The 19,079-nt window shown below is 46.1% G+C and overlaps 1 non-coding gene across 1 annotated transcript; it reads right to left on the reverse strand.

Annotated features, from left to right (window-relative positions):
• Positions 1–8,103: 8,103 nt before the first annotated feature.
• Positions 8,104–8,294, reverse strand: LOC128576167 (U2 spliceosomal RNA). The gene has a single exon (XR_008377276.1). It is a non-coding gene; the product is annotated as a U2 spliceosomal RNA (small nuclear RNA).
• Positions 8,295–19,079: the final 10,785 nt, after the last annotated feature.

Consider the following 19,079-nt stretch of genomic DNA (forward strand, 5'->3'; position numbering starts at 1 on the left):
AGCCCAAGAGTTTGAGGTTGCTGTGAGCTTTGACACCATGGCACTCTACCGAGGGCCACATAGTGAGACTCTTGTCTCATAAATAAATAAATAAAATGGGGGGGGTCATTTTTCTGCTTCTCTTGCCTAGCATCACAGTAAGGCCTTTCATAGACACTCGTGTTATCACTATAACTCTCCGTAGTAGTAACTTCCCCTGTTTAATCATCATCATCATCGTCCAGTCCAAAATAATACAGCATTATTTTGCTATATTTCATCTCTGTGTATTGAGAAATTAGTTCGTCCTTTATCCATTCAACTAAGTCATTCAAACAGTTGAGTAAATTGGTTCCTGCACCCATGTAGTCAAAAATAAAGCCAAAACACTATGAGTAAAGAGTAAGGTCTATTGTGGGTCTATTCATCTGCCTGAACTTAAGGACGCCTACTGGATCATCAGAAGCATTTTCTTACCACTCACTGTGTTTCTTACTAATGCGCTGGGCTACATTCTCAACAGTTGAGGCCACTGTCACTACACTGCCCCCTTACAAGGAATATTAACAGGCTGGTGCCCTGCAGGGGGCCTGAGGTTAAAGGCGCAGACCAGCTCAGTCACTCCCAGCCACGGGTCCAGGGCAGATCAGAGGTGGCTGCTTCCTCTGCTGTCTCAGCAGACAGGTGTCTGTGTGTGTGCCTGTGTGTTGTGTGTGTGCCTGTGTGTTGTGTGTGTGCCTGTGTGTTGTGTGTGATCTCAACAGACAAAGCTGGCTGTGTGACAACAGTGGTTAAAAGTAGTCTTCCACTCTGCCTTAGCTCCTGAAGTGCCCAGGATTTAGCACTAAATATTTTGTATTAAATGCTGATAAAGGGAATGATAGTAAGCCTCTGGAAACAATTTGAATGTATAACAATTTCAAACTTCACAACCCTTTCCCATTTAGATATATACAGCATCACTTAGCGGTACTATAGGCTAAACAGTGCATTTACAATTTCATACATATATAATAAATCCTCGTATCAAGGCAACCATGATCCAGTCGGGTACCATGGAAAAAAAGCAGAAAATAATTATGCTTATTTGGATAGAAAAAAACAAATATTAGTTCAAGCGTGGTGGCTCACGCCTGTAATCCTGGCACTCCAGGAGACAAGGCAGGTAGTAGCAACTGTAGACCCACCTAGTCAGGAGGCTGAGTCAAGAGGATGACTTGAGCCCAAGAGCTGGAGGTTGCTGTGAGCTGTGATGCCACAGCACTCTACCGAGGGTGACAAAGTGAGACTCTGTCTGTAAAATGAAAGAAAGAAAGAAAGAAAGAAAGAAAGAAAGAAAGAAAGAAAGAAAGAAAGAAAGAAAGAAAGAAAGAAAGAAAGAAAGAAAGAAAGAAAGAAAGAAAGAAAGAAAGAAAGAAAGAAAGAAGGGAGGGAGGGAAAGGAGGGAGGAAGGAAGGAAGGACGGAAGGAAGAAAAGAAAAGAGAAAGAAAGAAAACAGGCAGGACAAACAAAGGTGGGTCTGGGGGCTGCCAGTTACAAGCTTCTGGAGGTGGCTGTCTTACTCATGAACTTAACAAGTGCTTCACAACAAAATCGGTACTCAGTGGATAAAATAAAAAAAATTTTTTTTCACTCTGTCTCACTCTGTTGTCCTGGTAGAGTGACTATCATCATAGCTCACAGCAGCCTCCAGCTCTTGGGCTCAAGGCATCCTCTTGCCTCAGCTTCCTGAGTAGCTAAGACCACAGGAGCCCACCACAACTCCCAGCTAATTTTCCTATGTTTAGTAAAGATGGTGTCTTGCTCTTGCTCAGGCTGGTCTGGAACTCCTGAGCTCAGGTGATCCACCCGCCTAGGCCTTCCAGAGTCCTAGGATAACCAGCTTGATAAAATAAAATGTAAATGTCTCCAGTGCAAGCAGGAAAAGGTATGGGTGGCTGATAAAGGATAGGGAAATACAGGGCTGGGGCAAGGAGAATGGGCATGCCCTTCCCTAAACAGTCAAGTTCATGTGCATAACAGTTTTTGCGGACAGAAACAAAACCTTTCAACAGGCTACCAGAAAGTACCATCAAGAGTGACAGTTATCACCCTTCACCCGCCTGCCCCACCTCTCCCCGAGGGCGTCTTAGCAGGAATTCTCTACTTTGAAAGATAGCTGGATCTTGCTAAAATTTAAGTACTTGAAGGCAAGTCAACTTTTTCCTCCAGGTTCAGTAAGAATTCCCATTGGCAGCCTGTGGCTCAGTCGGTAAGGCGCCGGCCCCATATACCGAGGGTGGCGGGTTCAAACCCGGCCTCGGCTGAACTGCAACCAAAAAAAAAAAAAAAATTCCCATTGGCAGCGCCTGTGGTTCAGTGGGTAGGACACCAGCCCCAAAAACCTAGGGTGGTGGGTTCAAACCTGGCCCCGGCCAAACTGCAACAAAAAAAATACCCTGGGCATTGTGGTGGGTACCTGTAGTCCCAACTACTCGGGAGGCTGAGGCAAGAGAATCGCCTAAGCCTAAGAGCTGGAGGTTGCTGTGAGCTGTGTGACACCATGGCACTCTACCGAGGGCAATAGAGTGAGACTCTGTCTCTATTGAAAAAAAAAAAAATTCCTATTGGCGGTGCCTGTGGCTCAGCAGGTAGGGTGCCGGCCACATACAGCAAGGGAGGCAGGTTCGAACCTGGCCCCGGTCAGGTAAAACAATGACAACTGCAAAAACAAACAAAAAAATAGCCAGGTGTTGTGGTGGGCACCTGTGCCTATAATCCTAGCAACTTGGGAGACTGAGGCAAGAGAATCACTCAAGCCCAAGAGTTTGAGATGTCACGGCACTGTACCGAGGGCAACAAAGTGAAACTCTGTCTCACACACCAAAAAGAGAATTCCAGGGCGGCACCTGTGGCTCAGTGAGTAGGGCCCCAGCCTCATAGACTGAGGGTGATGGGCTCAAACACGGCCACAACTAAACTGCAACAACAACAAAAAAAGAATTCCTATTGGGAGACCAAGGTTGAGGGTTGAGGAGAATCACTTGAGGCTAGGAGTTTAAGGCTGCCCTGGAGTGCTATGATGTCAAAGCACTTCAGCCTGGACAAAAGAGAAAGGAAGAAGCCTTTCAACCCAAAATGAGGTGGGGGCATGGCAGTTCAAGTCTATAATCCCTTGCATGCTGGGAGGCTGAGGCAGCAGAGTTTTTTCAGGCCAAGAGTTTGAGACCAGCCTGAGCAAGACGCCATCGCTACAAAAAAAAGAACAATTAGGGCGGCACCTGTGGCTCAGTGAGTAGGGCGCCGGCCCCATATGCCGAGGGTGGCAGGTTCAAACCCAGCCCTGGCCAAACTGCAACAACAACAAAAAAAAAAATAGCCGGGCGTTGTGGCGGGTGCCTGTAGTCCCAGCTGCTCGGGAGGCTGAGGCAAGAGAATCGCGTAAGCCCAAGAGTTAGAGGTTGCTGTGAGCCGTGTGATGCCACGGCACTCTACCCAAGGGCGGTACAGTGAGACTCTGTCTCTACAAAAAAAAAAAAAAAAAAGAACAATTAGCTGGGCCTGGCAACATGTAGCTTGGGCTACTCTGGAAGATGAGGCCAGAGACTCTCTTGTGCCCGAGTGGGAGGCTGAGTGAGCAACAGTGACGCTATTGCCCTCTAGCAGGGGCAAAAGGGAGAGGACCCTGTCTCAAACAACAAAAGGAGGCTCCTTTCTCAGGTTGCCTCTGCAGACTGGCAGAATCTTGGCTTAACGATGACTTAAATGTGGCACAGGTCTGGGGAGACTGGTGTGGAAATGAGATGGCCTATGGAGATATTAGTAGAATTGGTATCACTTCATACACAAACTTTGATTTTCCTATTTTCCCCTGTATCACATTGTGAGCATTTTTCCTTGTCACTAAACATTCCTTGAGGCTATTGACCTCACAGCTTGCAAATGCTTTCCAGTCCTGATGAGAGCTCCGGCCAGAGAAATGGCCACGGGCACCCCCATCCTCCCAGCCTGTCCTGCATTCTGTCTGTTCAGGGACCCCTGAACTGGTTGATTCCCTCCTACATTAATAGGGTCTTCTGGATACCTCCTTAAGGGTCAGGTGGCCCTGCCTACTCTGTTCCCCATTTAGTCCCCCAAAGCAAGACAGAAAAGCAGGGCCAGTTAATTTAGCCTGGAACCCATGCCACAGGCACCCAAAGGCCACAAGGCCCCCTCATCCATCCCCTCTTAGCCTGGGAGAGGTGGGAAGAAAGGAGGAAATGGAATATCCCTGGAAATTACCATATTTGCCAAGAAGGGAACATAGGACATACGACGATAGCCCAGGGTCAAACCCAGGATTTGGGTTTATCTACTTTAATCTCCAGGACCACCCAGATGCCGGATCCACCATTATCTACATTTTACTGATGACCTTCATCAGATTGTGTGATGTCAAATAGGATGTTAGACTATTGCTTTTCAACTTCGCAAGCCCCCAGGCTCATTCATTCCCACAACAACCCTAACTTATCTGGTACTTTTAGCTCCATTTTGCAGACAATGGAGCTTTACCCTCGGTATTTTACCCAAGTTACAAATTAGCTTCTGGTCCAGCCGGACTAACCAACTTCTCACACAAGCACACCTGTACTTTGGACACGGGAGAACCTCCTTGCCCACTCTCAGCTCACATGAAGCCTGCAGGGCTGGAGAATGCGGACCTCCTAGACTGACTGTCTAACCTGCCCTCCTCCATCCTAAGCCACACACAACTCCCAAAGATCGTCTCTGTGCCCCAGGACTTGGGGAAGCCAGGTACATTGTGGTGGAGGTTCTAGATACCTCAAACCCAAACCCTTTTTCTACCTGGGAAGAAGCCAACAGGTGACCTGGAAACCACTGCTGTCAGAGGAAGAGCGCTGGAAACCACTGCTGTCAGAGCAAGACACTGGGCCTTATATAAGGTTGAACCCAGACCCACCCTCGCCTGCCACCCTTCCTGATCTAATCAACTCGGCTCGCACTCTAGGGCTGGTTTAATCCTCTCTCCTCTGGGAAAGGCTGCTTTGAGTTTGTTCCTTGGTTCTTCCCCCTCACCTCAAGTCCCTTGTTCTGATGCCCTGTCTGAGCAGGTGGTCTGGCTCATCCACATGTACTATAGGGAGCTGGAGACCAAGACAACTGGGCCAGCCCATCCTAGCGTCCCCCACCGGGAGAGAGGACATGGCATTGGCAAGACGATTCTAAAACTCATCTGGAAAACTAGTAAATACAAGGACAAGGCCAGGCAAGGTAGCTCCCACCTATAATCCTAGCCCTCTGGGAGGCTAAAGTGGGAGGATCCCTTGAGGTCAGATGTTGGAGACCAGCCTCAGCAAAGCAAGAGCCAGTCTCTGCTAAAAATAGAGAAGATTAGCCAGGAGTGGGGGTGCACACATGTAGTCTCAGCTACTGGGCCAGGGATGCTGCTAAGGTTTCCACAAGGCATAGGACTGACCCCACAGCAAAGATCGATCCAGCCCAGAGTGTCCTTAGTGCCTGGGGTGACACATCCTAACTGGGGTGCTTTTGTTTTCTTCAAAGCTGATAGAGGCTACCACTTTGCAACTTCAGCCCCAAATCTGCATTCTATCCACTGAGGTCCAGCTCTCCACTTTCCTTAAGGAGCTTACCATGTGCAGAATAAATTTCTTCTTCCACTCCCCAGAGTAGCAGATTAACTGACTTTGGCCATTTGAAATACCCAACATGACAAGATGGAGCCTCTGTGAAAAGACTCGGCCACCCTTTAGCCCTAATATAGTACTGGGGACACATCCACATATTTGGGGAAAGGAGACACTCTGGGAAGGGACGGGGCCTTTGTGCTCAGTATCAGAGAAGCTTCAGCTAATGATCCGGTTCAGAAACCAATCCTTGTAATGCAAATGATTTCTCACCCTTCATAAGCCCTCATCCTTCTTAACCTTTGTAGTTTTTTGTTTGTTTTTGAGGCAGAGTCTTATTCTGTCTCCCAGTTGGAGTGCCATGTCGCACAGCAACCCCAAACTTCTGGGTTCAAGCAACCCCCGTCTCAGCCTCCCAAGGTGCTGGAACTACAGGCACCCACCAGGAGGCTTGGCTTATTCTTCTACTTTTAGTAAAGACGGGGTCTTGCTCTTGTTCTGGGTGGTCTCAAAACCCTGAGTGAAGTAATCCTCCTGTCTTAGCCTCCCACAGTGCTAAGCCAGTGGACTCAGCCCAACCTTTGTAGTTTTGACATTTTTGATAAATGCTCCTTTGTAGAAACCCGTTCAACCCTTGGCTTCTGGGACATTGCATTGTTCTGGATCCCTTCCTGTTTCTTGGGTCGGTTCATGCTGTCACTGCCCACTTGATGACGTCCCCTCATGACTCCCCTTACTCCCCGTGAACAAGTTCTCTTCTATGCTTTTTCTAAATAAAACTGTTAACACGACTTGGGGGATCATAAATTGGGGTTAGTAGGCCTCCCACAACCTTGCTGCTGTCACTGGCGTGGCCTGAGCTTTACGTGTCCGTGGACTCAGGCGAATCTTTGAGAGATCCAATCAGACATTATTGCTTTGTCTGGGCTGTGAGATCCCATCAGATGTAAACAACATGAAAGAAGATAATTCCATCAAATTCAAGATCTTTGAGGTTAGAAAGACATTTTAAAATATCCTAAGAATTTGGCTGGGCGTGATGGCTCAGGTCTGTAATCCTAGCACTCTAGGAGGCTGAGGTGGGTGGACAGCTTGAGCTCAGGAGCTCGAGATCAGCCTGAGCAAGAGTGAGAAGCCATCTCTACTAAAAATAGAAAAACTGAGGCAAGACTATTGCTTGAGCCCAAGAGCTTGAGCTTGTTGTGAGGCTGATGCCATGGCACTCTACCAGGGTGCCAGAGTGAGACTCTATCCCCCCAAAATAAAAACAGACCAGGTGTGGTGGCTCAATCCTAGCACTCTGGGAGACGGAGGAGGGTAAATTGCTTGAGCTCACAAGTTCAAAACCAGCCTGAGCCAGAGCGAGACCTTGTTTTTCCTAAAAATAGAAAAATTGAGGCAAGAAGATCGCTTGTACTCAAGAGTTGGAGGTTGCTGTGAGCTATGATGACTCCATGGCACTCTACCCAGAGCCACAGCTTGAGACTCTATCTCAAACATAAATAAATAAAAATAAAATCTAAACTAATCTAAAATAAAATATCCTAAGAATAGAAAACAAGCAAATTAATAAATAAAAACAAAAGCTAAACTAATCTAAAATAAAATATCCTAAGAATGGAAAACAAACAAAATGTCCACAAAATCTCATCTCACTAATCACTCTCATCTAATCTGATTTGAAAATCAAAATCTGATTAAAATAAAACAAAGTATAATCTCGTAACATGGCAACCTAGGTGCAGGCTTCTATGAGTAGATTAGAGTCATTATGTTGACATAATGACTACATAAAGAGACTCAGAATTGGGGGGAATTGATTTTGTCTCTTGATAGGCAAATAAACTAACCCAAAGGAGATTCCAAATTAAGAACTACAAAGTAAATCAAACCCAGAATATTAAAGTTTTTTGATAAACTTAGAAATAATATGTCCATGTCTGTTATTTTTATTTCTTGAAATGTTAATGATAATTTAGAATTTAAAATAGATTAACCCAGTGATTTTAATTTAAAATAGGTAATTGAACAATTGACTTAGGTTTTTTGGGTTTTTTTTTTTTTTTGAGACAGAGACTTACTTTGTTGCCCTCAGTAGAGTGCCATAGCATCATAGCTCACAACAACCTTAAACTCTTGGGCTCAAACAATTCTCTTGCCTCAGTCTCCCAAGTAGCTGGGCCTATAGGTGCCTGCCACAACACCTGGCTATTTTTAGAGACAGGGTCTCACTCTTGCTCAGGCTGGTCTTGAACCTGTGAGTTTAGGCAATCCACTCGCCTTGGCCTCCCAGAGTATTAGGATTACAGGTGTGAACCACCATGCCCTACCCGACGGCGGGGGGTGGAGGGTTTAGATTTTTGAACCTAAATTGAAGACCATTATAAACTATTTTGGAAGCCATTTTTATTTGGAAGCCATTTAGATTTTTGAACCTAAATGGAAAACCATTTGTAAACCATTTTGGAACCCATTTTTATGTGTTCATTTTATGAAAGGGGGTGCATCTTTCCAGGAAGTACTGCAATACCAGGTCCATGCGTGGGGTGGAAGAAGCAAGCTTCTATTTCAACTCCTTGCTCCAAAGATTCATGTAATATATTGTCCTCAGATAGAGGACATATCAGATATTAAACTGATAAGAACAGGTACTGCACTTGATCTTAGCCAAAAGGCCAAAACCCCATTTTTAGATTTAATTTTGTTAAATTTATAAAAGCTACTTAGACATCTTGGAAGGTTTGTTATATTAGACAATTGTAGTAATTAAAAAAAAAAAAGAAATTAATGGTAGACTGAACCAGGAGGATAGATTGAACCCAGGAGTTGGAGGTTGTCATGAGCCGGGCTGACACCCTGGGACTCTGCCTTGGGCAACAAGTGAGATGCTGTTTCAAAAAATAAATTAAAAGGCCAGGCGTGGTGGCTCATGCCTGTAATCCTGGGACTCTGGGAGGCCCAGGCCAGTGAATTGCTTGAGCTCACGAGTTTGAGACCAGCCTGAACAAAATTGAAAAGGATTGCTTGAGCCTGAGTTTGCACTTGCTGTGAGCTGTGACACCCCGGCACTCTACCCAGGGCAACAACTTGAGACTCTGTCTCAAAAAATAAATAAATAGCAACAATAAAAATAAATAATTAAAATAAAAATAATAAAAGAAACTTAAACCTTAAGTGTATTAAAAGTATAAATGGAGCTTAAAATGCAAAGCTCTTTAAAACTGGTTAAACTTCAGTAGATTTATAAATACACCAAAGACATTCATGAACTGAATTTAAGAAGATGCAGAAAAAAGATTTTTTTTTTTTTTTTGTAGAGACAGAGTCTCACTGTACTGCCCTCGGGTAGAGTTCCATGGCGTCACATGGCTCACAGCAACCTCTAACTCTTGGGCTTACATGATTATCTTGCCTCAGCCTCCCGAGCAGCTGGGACTACAGGCGCCCGCCACAACACCCGGCTATTTTTTTGTTGCAGTTTGGCTGGGGCTGGGTTTGAACCTGCCACCCTCAGCATATGGGGCCGGCGCCCTACTCACTGAGCCACAGGCACCGCCCCAGAAAAGAATTTTTAAAAGTTTAACTTTTAGCTGGGCGCCTGTGGCTCACTGGTCAGGGCGCCAGCCACATACACCAGAGCTGGTGGGTTCAAACCTGGCCCGTGCCTGCTAACAATGATAACTACAACAAAAAAATAGCCAGGTGTTGTGGCAGGCACCAATTGTCCCAGCTACCTGGGAGGCTAAGGCAAGAGAATCTCTTAAGCCCAAGAGTTTGAGGTTGATGTCAGCTGTAATGCCATAGCATTCTGCTGAGGGTGACATAGTAAAAGCTCTGTCTCAAAAAAAAAAAATTTTTAAAAAAGATAAATAAGGGCGGCGCCTGTGGCTCAAAGGAGTAGGGTGCCGGCCCCGTATGCCGGAGGTGGTGGGTTCAAACCCAGCCCTGGCCAAAAACTGCAAAAGAAGAAAAAAAAAGATAAATAAATAAACAAATAAAACTGGCAGCGCCCGTGGCTTAGTGGGTAGGGTGCTGGCCATATACACCCAGGCTGGCGGGTTCGAACCTGGTGCAGGCCATCTAAACAATGACAACGGCAAAAAAGAAAAAAATATCCGGGCATTGTGGTGGGCGCCTGTAGTCCCAGCTACTTGAGAGGCTGAGGCAAGAGAAGCTCTTAAACCCAGGAGTTGGAAGTTACTGTGAGCTGTGACACCACAGCACTCTACTGAGGGCAACACAGTGAGACTCTGTCTCACAATAACAATGACAATAAAAAAATTATAAATAAATAAAAGTTTAACTTTGGCTGGGCATGGTGGCTCAGGCCTTTAATCCTAGCACCCTGGAAAGCTGAAGCAGAGGATCCCTGGAGCTCAGGAGTTTGAAATCAGTCTGATCAAAAGCGAGACACTGGCTCTACTAAAAAACAGAAAAAATTAGCTGGGCATGGTAGTACATGTCTGTAGTCTCAGCCACTTGGGAGGCTGAGGCAGGAGGATCTCTTGAGCCCAGGAGTTTGAGGTTGCTGTGAGCTGTGACAGCATAGCACTCTGCCCAGGGCAACAGTGAGACTCTGCCTCAAAAGAATTTTTTTTTGATAATGAAACGTATCTTGAGAGTAGAAGCTATTTCTTCCTCAAGTGAACCCATGCTTCCACTCACCTATTAAGCACTAACTGTGTCCCAATTCTGTTGTACGTGTCGGAGATTGCGTTGGGAACCAGGGAAAGAAGGTTTCTGCTATTGGCAGCTCAGGAGGAGGCAGAGAGCGGATGGAAGGCAATAAAAAAAGCAAATAAGGCGGTGCCTGTGGCTCAAAGGAGTAGGGTGCTGGCCCCATATGCTGGAGGTGGTGGGTTCAAACCCAGCCCCAGCCAAAAACTTCAAAAAAAAAAGCAAATAAGGCGGTGCCTGTGGCTTAGTGAGTAGGGCACCAGCCCCGTATACTGAGGGTGGTGGGTTCAAACCCGGCCCTCGCCAATCTGCAACAAAAAATAGCCAGGTGTTGTGGCGGGCGCCTGTGGTCCCAGCTACTCAGAAGGCTGAGGCAAGAGAATCGTCTAAGCCCAGGAATTGGAGGTTGCTGTGAGCTGTGAAGCCATGGCACTCTACCCAGGGAGACAAAGTGAGACTCTGTCTCTAAAATAAAATAAAATAAAGCAAATAAAACACACAAAATTGTCTTAGTGGTAACACAGGCATCAAGAGGTTAAAACAGGGATATGGGGTACAGAGGTCCATCTGGATCTAATGATTAATTAGATACTGATCAGTGTTAGCCTTCACTAAGTCAGGAAAAGGGAGACAGCTAGGGGTGGTGGCTCACACCTGTAATTCTAGCACTTTGGGAGGCTGAGGCAGAAGGATCACTTGAACTTGGAGTTGGAGACCAGCCTGAGCAAGAACAAGACCCCTGTCTCTGGCAGAAAAAGAGAGAGAGAGAGAAAAGGCAGGTTCCAATTTAGATCTGAGTGGTCCTTTCTGAGATGGTAACATTTGGGCTTAGACCTGAATTAAGGGGAGGTGTTTGCCAGGGATAGAGGCCGTGGCCTGTTGAGGGTTGTGGCTCTAGGTGGCGAATGGGGAAGCATTGTGACCTACAGGCAGGAGCTGATGACACAGGCTGGGAGAGGGTCTGCTGGGGCTGGCTATGAGTTCAAGTGCATGGGAGGGCGTTATTTATCCGCAGACTCAGGTGTCTAAAGGCAGTCGGCTGCAGTGTGGAGAACGTTCGTGGGTCATGGTAAGCTGAGAGGCTCGCTAGGAAGGTGCAGAATCGTGCAAATTGGGCTAGTGAGGACGGTTAGGGCAATTGGAAGCTACAGTTTGCACTGGCACTAAGGGGTCTCCTGGGCAGAAACGTCGGTACTGGATGGTTGGTCATCATAGGTCACTGTGAGTGGAGACTAAGTCAACCTTACTCGCTGATAGAGTTCCTTCTTTTCCTCTCATCTGCCTCAGGGGTTAGGACTTCAACTTGTGGGTTGATGAGAGGAAAAGAAAGAATTCCACAGTGACTGATAGGCATTTAGCTTGAGCAACCGAGTGCTTACTGGCAGTGCTATTTACTGGGACAAAGAACATGAGATAGAAACAGGTTCAGATAGAAAATCAAGAGCTCAGTTTTCTCTCTTTCTTTTTTTTTTATTTCTTCCCCAGAGTTCAGTTTTCTGTGATCCCCCAGTGAGCTCCGTAGATCTGTGCCAAATGGCAACATCACAATTATAATAACCCTTGAGAGAGACCTTCTGCCATCTCAGATCTATGGAGATCTGAAGTGAATACAAAAATAGGCATCTAATCAATAGCAAAATGACTCTGGGATCTCGTAATTGCTGGCTAATAGTCACAGATGAGCTATCTTTCCCAGAAAGAGAGGATGCATCCATTTCCTGCAGACAGGATGTGAACACAGAGGTGTTCTGGGGGCTGTGCTGACCCTGGCCTTTGCAGTGTCCTTACAGACCCCACCTCCAGCAATTTGTGATGGTTGTAAATTTAATTCGTGGTGGGGAGTGAAGGGCAGAGGGAGGGTCCCATCACCTTATTCCAGTAGCATCTTTTGCTCTCGCTGGCCCCCACCCAACATCCTTCACTAGCTCCAGTTTTGTTCTGTCCTGTTACACCCAGCTTTCTCCTTCCTCCACCCCAGCCGCCAATGAAGCCCAGGGTCTGCAGCTTCTTTAGCAAATGGACTCTCGAAACATCTCCTGCAGGTCCTGGTCCTCTCTCTCACAAAATACAAAGAGAAACGTGTTCCTCCCCTACCCTGTCCCTTTGGTAGCCACATGCTCCCAAGGAGGGAATTTTTTTTTTAAGAAAGATTTTATTTTATTTATTTTTTATTTTTAATTTCAGTGTGCTTGTTCATTCTTCTTTGTTTGAAGTACTCCTTTTTTGTTGATTTTCTTCTTCCCCTGGCGGTGCTGGCTGTTTTTGATGTTGTTAGTAGAGACGGGGTCTTACTCTGGCTCACTGCTGCTCATACTGGTCTTGAACCTCTGAGCTCAGACAATCCACCCGCCTCGGCCTCCCACAGCGCTGGGACTACAGGCATGAGCCACCAGGCCCGGCCAAGAAAGATTTTTTTAATTTAGTTTATTATTAAATTATAACTGTATACATTTATGGGGTACAATGTGCTGATGCAATTTACAATGTGGAATGCTTAAATCAAACTGGTTAACATAACCATCACCTCGCTTACTTATTTTTTGTGGTAAGACATTTATAATTTACTCTTAGTTATTTTGAAGTGTACCCTTAACATTGTGCACATTAAGCGAGATCCCACCAAACGCCCTCCCTCCTCCCTTCCCCTCCCTCTCCTCTCCCCTCCCTCTCCTCTCCCCTCCCTCTTGCCAGACTATGTTTGTGGGGTTTTTATTTTTTATTTTTTTGAGACAATGCATCAAGCTATCACCCTGGGTAGAGTGCCCTGGCATCATAGGTCTCAGCAACCTCCAAGTCCTGGGCTCAAGCGATTCTCCTGCCTCTGCCTCCCAAGTAGCTGGGACTACAGGCACCCACCACAATGCCCGGATATTTTTTGGTTGCAACCATCATTGTTGTTTGGTGGGCCCAGGCTGGATTCGAACCCGCCAGCTCAGGTGTATATGTCTGGCTCCTTAGCCGCTTGAGCCACAGATGCGGAGCCTATGTTTGTGTTTTATGATTCGTATGAATATGTAAGTGTTTAGGTATTGGTTTCATAATAGTGTTAAATACATGGGATACATTTTTTTTATTCTTGAGATACTTTACTAAGAAGAATATTTTCCAATTCCATCCATGTAAACATAAAAGATGTAAAGTCTCCATCTTTTTTTAATGGCTGAATAGTACCCCGTGGTTCACATATACGACAGTTTATTAATCCATTCATGGGTTGAGGGCATTTGGGCTGCTTCCAGGACTTGACAATTATGAATCGGGCTTCAATAAACACTCTGGTGCAGGGCGGCGCCTGTGGCTCAGTGAGTAGGGTGCCGGCCCTATATGCCAAGGGTCGTGGGTTCAAACCCAGCCCCTGCCAAACTGCAACAAAAAAATAGCTGGGCGTTGTGGCGGGCGCCTGTAGTTCCAGCTACTCGGGAGGCTGAGGCAAGAGAATTGCGTAAGCCCAAGAGTTAGAGGTTGCTGTGAGCTGTGTGACGCCACAGCACTCTACCGAGGGCGGTACAGTGAGACTCTGTCTCTACAAAAAAAAAAAAAAAAAACACTCTGGTGCTAATGTCTTTGTGGTAAAATAATTTTTGTTCTTCTGGGTAAATACCTAGTAATGGAATTATGGGATCAAGTGGAAGGTCAACTTTTAATTCCTTAAGGATTCTCCATACTTCTTTCCATAAAGGTTGTATTAGTTTGCAGTCCCACCAGCAGTGTAGAAGTGTTCCCTTCTCTCCACATCCACGTCAGCATCTGCAGTTTTGGGACTTTGATATGGGTTATTCTTACGGGGATTAGGTGGTATCTCAAAGTGGTTTTGATTTGCATTTTTCTGATGATTAAAGACCTAGGAGGGAATTCCACCTCCTTAAACAAGTCCAGTCCACTCCTCCTAGTCCCGTGGCCCCAGAGACCCTCTGGCTACCTGTTTCCTGACTGGAAGAGCAGGGAGAGGGCTGGGCCGCCCTGTCTCTGCTGACCTGCCCCAGGCCGGCAGAGATTGTTGAATTTATCCCACGATCTCGCCTCTGGCCTCATCTCTTGCTATGGCCTCCTTCTCAATCCTTCAGCTAAAGAGAAATTCTCACAATTTCTCAAAACTTCACACAATGGGCTTTTGCATGTCATGGTGGCTCAGTATGGAGTATCCACTTGGTCTCTCTCCCATTCGTGTCCCCACAAAACCCACAAGTTGAAGTCCTAACCCCTGAGGCAGTGACATTAGGAGACAGAGCTTTCAGAAGGGGACCTCACTCTATCACCCAAACATGTTCTCAGGGTAGAAGCAGAGGCTTAAGGCTACACTGGCACCACTCCTTTCTTCATTTAAATTCTGCTATTTTGCCTGGTCCGAGTGCAGCGGTGTTTACAACTAATTGATCGCAATCAGTTACAGATTCCTTTGTTCCTTCTCCACTCCCACTGTTTCCCTCTACTAGCCCCAAAATAAATAAATAAATAAATTAATGTTATTTTATCAAGATTTTTTGGGTATTCAATGTGATTGATTATTTTTAACAGGTTGCTTTAAAATACCATTTCTCTTGATTACTGAATTTTTTGAGTTTGTGACTGAGGTGAATGGAAGGCGGGATTTTTAGTTTGAAATGAAGATAGGGTGGGGTGCTGCACCTCACATCTATTGATATAATCCCAGCACTTTGGGAGGCCAAAGTGGGGGATCACTTGATGTCAAGAGTTTGAGATCAGCCAGAGCAACATAGCAAGACCCCATCTCCACAAAAAAAAAAAAAAATATATATATATATATATATATTTTTTTTTTTTTTTTTGTAGAGACAGAGTCTCACCGTACCGCCCTCGGGTAGAGTGCCGTGGCGTCACACGGCTCACAGCAACCTCTAACTCTTGGGCTTACGCGATTCTCTTGCCTCAGCCTCCCGAGCAGCTGGGACTACAGGCGCCCGCCACAACGCCCGGCTATTTTTTGGTTGCAGTTTGGCCGGGGCTGGGTTTGAACCCGCCACTCTCGGCATATGGGGCGGCACCCTACTCACTGAGCCACAGGCGCCGCCCCACAAAATATATTTTTTAAAAATTAACGGGGCATGGTGGTAGGTGTCTTTTGTCCTGACTACTTGGGAGGCTGAGGCAGGAGGATCATTTGACCCTAAGAGTTTGAGGCTGCATTGAGCTATGATAGCACCACTGCATTCCAGTTTGGACAATAGAGCAAGACCATGTATTAAAAACAAATAGATGTTGTAATAAAGGTATTGGATTAAAAAATAAATTAATTAATTAAATTAAATTAAAACAGGATAGTTCTAAGAAATCCTGGAAGAGTTGGTCACCCTAGAAGTGACTGGACCCTAAAGCCAGACTGCTTAAAATCTAATACTGGTATTGCTGCTCTCAAGCCAGGACACAACCTATGCTTCTATTTTGTCACCTGTGAAGTAGGGACGGAGGGCATCAACTCCCTCAGAGCGTGGTGGTTGTAAGAATTCAACTCTGGTGAGCTTGCTACAAGGCCTGACACAGGGCAAGTGCTTTAAAACATTGGCTGTGATGTTGATTTATCAAGTATGTGTCACAGGCTGCTGGCCACTGTGCTGGGGAGTATGCATACGGTAGTGCTTATCACAGACACAGCCTTGCCCTTAGGAATCTCTAGGTTCTAGTGGGGAAGTCAGACCTTGAACAGATAATATCAAGAATTATGTGTACATGTTAGAATAGCTTTTATCAAAAAGATGAAAGAAAGCTGGGTGTGGTGGCTCATGCTTGTAATCTTAGCACTCTGGGAAGCTGAGGTGGGTGGACTGTTTTGAGCTCAGGAGTTCAAGACCAGTCTCAGCAACAGCGAAACCCCATCTCTACTAAAAATAGAAAACTAACCGGGTGTTGTGGTGGGCACCTGTAAAGTCCCAACTACTTGAAGGCTGAGGCAGAAGGATTGCTTAAGGCTGAGAGTTTAAGGTTGTGGTGAGCTACAATGATGCAATGGCACTCTACCCAGGGTGACAGAGTGAGACATCTCAATAAATAAATACAAATAAATAAATAAATAAATAAAAAGAGTCAGCTGGGCGCTGTGACTCATGCCTGTCATCCTAGCACTCTGGGAGACCGAGGCCGGTAGATTGCTTGAGCTCACAATTTCAAGACCAGGCTGAGCAAAAATTGAGACCCCGTCTCTACTAAAAATAGAAAAACTGAGGCAAGAGGATTGCTTGAGCTGCAACAGCTGGAGGTTGCTGTGAGCTATGATGCTATAGCACTCTATCCAGGGTAAAAACTTGAGACTCTGGGCGGCGCCTGTGGCTCAATGAGTAGGGCGCCGGCCCCATATGCCGAGGGTGGTGGGTTCAAGCCCAGCCCCGGCCAAACTGCAACAACAACAACAAAAAAAAAAATAGCCGGGTGTTGTGGCGGGCGCCTGTAGTCCCAGCTGCTCGGGAGGCTGAGGCAAGAGAATCACATAAGCCCAAGAGCTGGAGGTTGCTGTGAGCTGTGTGACGCCACGGCACTCTACTGAGGGCAGTAAAGTGAGACTCTGTCTCTACAAGAAAAAAAAAAAAAAAAAAACAAAACTTGAGACTCTGTCTCAAAAAAGTAAATAAATAAATAAGAATAAAAAGAAAGAGAGAAAGATAACAAGTGTTGGGAAAGATGTGGAGAAAGGGGTACTCTTTTTTTTTTTTAGAGACAGAGTTTCACTCCTTTGCCCTCTGTAGAGTGCTGTGGCGTCACAACCCACAGCAACCTCTTGCTCTTGGGCTTAGGCGATTCTCTTGCCTCAGCCTCCCAGTAGCTGGGACTACAGGCGCCCGCCACAACGCCCAGCTATTTTTTGGTGCAGTTTGGCCGGGGCTGGGTTTGAACCCGCCACCCTCGATAAATGGGGCTAGCGCCCTAATCACCGAGCCACAGGCGCCACCCGAAAAGGGTGCTCTTATACACTGTTGATGGGAATGTAAGTTAGAACAGCCATTATGGAAAATATATGGAGTTTCCTCAGAAAACTAAAAATAAAGCTAGCATGTGACACAGTGTGGAATATGTCCCACTTCTGGATATATAAATATATGCGAAGGAACTAAAATTAATATATCCAAGGGCTTGTTCCACTCCCATGTTCATGGCAGCATTATTCACAATAGCCAAGATGTAGAAACAACCTAAGTGTCCACCAGTAGATAAATGTGGTGGTTCACATCTATAACTTCTGCACTTTGGGAAGCCGAGGCAGGAGGATTGATGGAGGCCAGGAGTTCAAGACCAATCTGGACAACATAAAGAAAGTCCATCCCTACAAAAATATTTAAAATTTAGCTAGGGTGGCGGCGCCTGTGGCTCAGTGAGTAGGGCGCCGGACCCATATGCTGAGGGTGGCGGGTTCGGACCCAGCCCCAGCCAATAAACTGCAACAGAAAAATAGCCGGGTGTTGTGGTGCGTGCCTGTAGTCCCAGCTGCTCGGGAGGCTGAGGCAAGAGAATCGCTTAAGCCCAAGAGTTAGAGGTTGCTGTGAGCCGTATGACGCCACGGCACTCTACCCGAGGGCGGTACAGTGAGACTCTGTCTCTACAAAAAAAAAAATTTAGCTAGGTGTGCTGCACACCTCAGTCAAAGCCACTCAGGGGTCCAAGGTGGGAAAATGACCCCAGTTTGAGGTGGCAGTGAGATATGATTAGGCCACTGTACTCTAGTCTGGGTAACAGCATGAGATCCTATCTATAAAACAAACAAAAAACAAACAGAAATAGATGAATGAGTAAAGAAAATGTGATTGTGATATATATATTATATATAATGAAAACACATACATATGGAAACCACTTGGCCTTTAAAAAGGGGTCAATCATGTCATTTTCAACAATATGGATGAATCTGGAGGAGAACATTACACTAAGTGAAATAAGCCAGGCACAGAATGAAAAATACGACATGAAAGCAGAAAGAGGGAAGGAGGGAGGGGTTGGGGCCTTGGTGTGTGTCACACTTTATGGGGGCAAGACATGATCTCGCATATATGTGGAACCTGACAAAGTTGAACTCACAGATGGAGAGAATAAAGCAATGGTTGGTAGAGGATGGGAGGGGTAGAGAGAATGAAGAGTTGTTGACCAAAGTGTACGAAGTTCCAGATAGACAGTAGGAATAGATTTTGAGATCTGCATGGGGGGTGACTATAATCAATACTAATGAATTATATATCTCGAGTAAATTTCTTTTTTTTTTGTAGAGACAGTCTCACTTTATGGCCCTGGGTAGAGTGTCGTGGCGTCACACAGCTCGCAGCAACCTCCAACTCCTGGGCTTACGCTATTCTCTTGCCTCAGCCTCCCGAGCAGCTGGGACTACAGGCTCCCGCCACAACGCCTGGCTATTTTTTGGTTGCAGTTTGGCCGGGGCCGGGTTTGAACCCGCCACCCTCGGCATATGGGGCCAGCGCCCTACCCACTGAGCCACAGGTGCTGCCCTTCTTTTAAAAGAAAGAATTATGTATGCAATGCATGTGCCTGATAACGGGCTGGGAATGGACGTGGTCTCACGTAATCCCCTCAGCAACTTTGCAAAGGAAGCTCTTTCTCTCCTCCCCCCTGTTTTGCAGATGAGACCACCCAGAGGTCAGGACTTGCTCAGATCCCAGGAAGAAGGGGACCTGGCATCTGCGCTCAGAGCTGGTGTTCTGCCCATGTGGCTAGGATTTAGGAGGACTAAACTCCAGCTAACAGCTTATCTTACAGAAAATTCCCTGTGAACACACCAACAACTTGTGTTCATCAGGCAGGTTCTCCCCAAGAGGAAGCCTGGCAGAAACTTACCAGTTACC

Source organism: Nycticebus coucang, chromosome 23 (assembly GCF_027406575.1).
Source record: "Nycticebus coucang isolate mNycCou1 chromosome 23, mNycCou1.pri, whole genome shotgun sequence".
In the NCBI taxonomy this organism is placed as follows: domain Eukaryota; kingdom Metazoa; phylum Chordata; class Mammalia; order Primates; family Lorisidae; genus Nycticebus; species Nycticebus coucang.